This window comes from Arachis ipaensis, chromosome B03 (genome assembly GCF_000816755.2).
Source record: "Arachis ipaensis cultivar K30076 chromosome B03, Araip1.1, whole genome shotgun sequence".
NCBI lineage: Eukaryota > Viridiplantae > Streptophyta > Magnoliopsida > Fabales > Fabaceae > Arachis > Arachis ipaensis.
In genome coordinates, this window is record NC_029787.2 from 25,382,440 (window position 1) to 25,386,497 (window position 4,058).

Genomic DNA, 4,058 nt, shown 5'->3' on the forward strand with positions numbered 1-4,058 from the left:
AATAAAGCACTAATACTTACATGACATAGAAACCAAGACAAGCCAAATGTTTAAAATAGCACGAGAATAACATTGTTATAAACACATACGTACATATACGATTTATATAATTTTCATGATTTTATAAATATCAATCTACCAATATATACAACATTCTAGGCTCTGCCAGAAAATTTAAGAGACATTATTAACATATGTCATTTGTGTTACTACTTACTACAACTAAGTTCATTCGAAAATTTACAAAATATCATTTTTATTGATATTTCCCAACCTATTTATACTATTTCCAAGTCATGTCTGAAGTGTGAACCAATTGAGAAATACATGTTTCGTCAAATATAGATACAGATACACATACGTCATGCTATGTTGGTGTCCTTGCGACCAACACATCACTTAATTGGTGTCCATGGTTTCTAGAGCATACCATATCATTATGACAAAGGTTTGTATATTGTTATTGTATCAATTTTTTTCCATAATCACATGCTAAATATGACAAATAATATAGTAGGGATGAAGAGTGTTTTATTTTTCTCACCAAATTTTTACCCTCGACAATAACACGATTCTGGGAACGAATAACACGTTTAATGACCCCAGACTCACCCTTATCTTTACCCCTTATGATCATAACCTGTTACATACAGAAAATGAATATGTAAAATCAAAATTTATAACATAAATATGTAAAAAAGGACAAACAATATTTAGTTGGATTCGGGGATTGTTATTACATTGTCACCTCTGACAATTTTCCAGTGTCTAATAAGTTTCTCTGCAGCTTTCCAACCCATTTCAATGTAACACTCTGCAACCAGAAATCTAAAAACAAATAAACAAACAAAATTAAATTCAATTAAAGAAGAAGCAAAGCTGGGTGGAAAAAAAAAGGTAAGACAAGAATTTTAATGAAATTGCAAATGGTGTTAATGGGCTTTGCTTTGGCCTTGATCCGGCACTATATTTTGATCAGGTCTATTTTATAGACCCTTTATCCAGCCATAGACCCAAACAGAACATAGCCTAAACACATTAACCACCAACTTTAACATACAATGGCTAATGATATTCATATTCTGTTCACAGCACAATATAGCATAGCAACAAAAACAACCATAAACACCAATAATCAGGAAAAAAAACATCAATCAACCATTAAAACTATATATATTACACTACCAAGAATCAACAACATCAATCAGTTACTGAATAAACAGAATCATAATCAACAAGTTATAATCAACAACAATATATATAGTTTGACCGAGGTTCAACCGGTTTAATTAAATATTAATTAAAAATTCAATTTATAATTTCAAATATTTAAATTCAATAATTTCTAACTTAATAAAATTCAAAATTTCACAATTTCACCTAATGTTCTACACAAAAAAAACATTAACAACCAAATTTTTAAGTAAACACATGCACTAATCATCACTAATCAGTAATCATCAGAAAATCAGCAACAAGCCAACAACATATCGGCAACAACATCATCATCATTTCAGAAGATCAGCAATTCAGAATAAGCAAACATCAACAAAATCAGTATTATTAACTCAGCAACTCACAATTAAACCCAACTCCAACTCAGAATTGAACAAGCAAAAATAAATTGAAGATACCCCAATGCCTGTTCCAAACAAAACACAATAATTTATATCAGATGCATTATGCCACAAAGATATCCCATATAAACCTTTAAGAATTATAGGAAAATTTCCCTAAAGCAGGTACAAATAGCTCTTGAAAATGATATCTTATAACTTCTAGCAGAAACACATATTTGAACAAAATATATGGACTAAATTTTCAGTAGAAATAAATCATTATCAAGGTTGCGAAAACCGGACCGGTCAATGAACCGGTAGAGTGACTGGTTCAAAGGTTCGACCGGGGTTCAACCGGGGTTCAACCGGTTTAATTAAATATTAAATAAAATTATTAAAAATTAAACATACAATGAAACATGTAGCATGACCTTTTTTGTTACCATAACAATATCTGGTAAGTAAACTAAAATCTGAATTCTTTTCATTCTTTTCAAAATTAAAATAAGAAAAATCTAAACCAACGTTTAATTTCCTAAATTTAGGGTAAAAGGAGAAATTAAAGAAAGAAATCATTGTAGAATTAACAATGCTGAAATGGAAGGGAATAAAGATGAGGGCATGAAGGTGAAGATTTTATTCTGTTTCTAGGCATGTCTTTTGCAACCTTTCTGATGGGTCTAACAAATTTGTATAAAGAAGCTGTAACACATGTATGTCCTCATATGCAGATCAATATAAAACACCATGACAAAATTAATCATACCACCACCAACTCTAATTCAAAAGTCAGAACTCAGAACACAACAAACAGAAAAAATATCAACTCACCCCAATTCAGATTCAGAACACAATAAACAGAAAAAGAAAAGCAACTCAAGAATCAGATATCAGATTTCAGTAACTGAGTAAAATTAACAAAATATACTACCATAAATTGAAGCAAATAGAGTTGAATATTTAAAAAATAGAACCTCAAAATCATAGAAATTAACAAAAAGAAAAAACTAAAGCAGAGCTATCGACGACAGAGGAACCAAACTGACAAAACAGGCGCAAGACTACCGGTAAGGGAGGAACGGTGAGACAGACGGGATCGAGCAAACTCACTAACAATGGATGAATTCAGCCGACCGCGCTTCGATCTGCAAGTCACACGACGAAGATGAAAACGATGTAGAGAAGACGAGTATGGATGGCCAAAGGCAACGACGTGGAGGAGACGAGGATGGACGGCCAAGAGCTCGAAGCACCCTCTATCTGTCACTGCCGGCGGCGAGGCACCCTCTGGCTGACGAGAAGAGTTCGGCGATGGCAGAGGCGGTGATTGCTGTTGGCTGAGAGAGAGAGGGGGGCTGCTGGCTAAGAGAGAAAGGGGAGTAGCGCCGTAGTGGGTTAGGGATTTTATGGCATTTTGGTAAGTGAGAATGATGAGAGCGAGTGAGAAGGGAGAAGGAATTGGGGCATTTGGGGGTCTTCACGCGTTTTTTTTTTAACAAAATGACACCATTTTTTATGTTGAATGGAAGAACTGGATCTTCAAAAAAACCAGACAGTTCATCCGGTTTGCCGGTTAACCACCGGTTTGACCAGTTTTTTCACCGATTTTTTGCAGACAGGTTTTGGACATTAACCGGACCGGCCAACTGATCGATTCTCGGTTAACCCGGTCGAACCGGCTGGTCCGGTCCGGTTTTTAGAACCTTGATAAATAGTGACTCTAAGGTTTCAATCTCAACACATCAAAGCTGCCTTCGCAGCGCTTTTTTCATTAGAAGAGCTTTGATTAGGCCCTATTAGGGATACAAAAAGCTTTGGTTGAGAAAGATCAATAAACCAAACTCTTTCAATCATACTTATGAATTCAGACACGCTTTCGCATTTAAGTATTTCTTTCTTCATGATTTAACATGGATTATCTTGAAGTAAAAAAAATCAAGAATTTTTAATATTAATGGTTTAATCGGGGTTCAACCTGTAAGACCCTAGGTTTTTGAAAACTAAATAATTAACTATTTATGAGTTATTATATTTGTTGAGTTTTGTTTTTTAAGAAAATTATTTCTAACAAAAATAATTAAATAGAATTTTATGATTATTAAAATTTAATTCAATTATGACTTATTCTATTAGTTTAAAATATTTATTAGAAGCTATTTTAATAGACAAAATATTTAAATTAATTTTTATAATTATTATTATTATATTATTATCCGTTAGTACTCTCATATACATAAATCATTAGTATTAAGTTGGCCAGACTTATTACCATGAGGTATGCAATGGTAAGCTAACAGCATTAATCAACAGACAGTCATGCATCTTAAAACTCAAACTCTTGTCATTAGGACAAGTCCTATTGCACGACAGACACTTAGAGTATGCAGTGAAGCATAATCAGTCCATTCCCAAGGCCCTAACAGGGACGAACTGCTCTGATACCATAATGTAACACCCTAACTTTTAGCACGTCATGATCGTACCAAAAATAAGGGGTTA

The 4,058-nt window shown here is 33.4% G+C and overlaps 1 long non-coding RNA gene across 1 annotated transcript; it reads right to left on the bottom strand.

Moving 5' to 3' along the window:
- LOC107634343 lies at positions 543 to 1,716 on the bottom strand. Its single transcript, XR_001618855.2, has 3 exons — positions 1,581 to 1,716; positions 741 to 828; positions 543 to 640 (listed from the first exon to the last, which is right to left on the bottom strand). It is a non-coding gene; the product is annotated as an uncharacterized LOC107634343 (long non-coding RNA).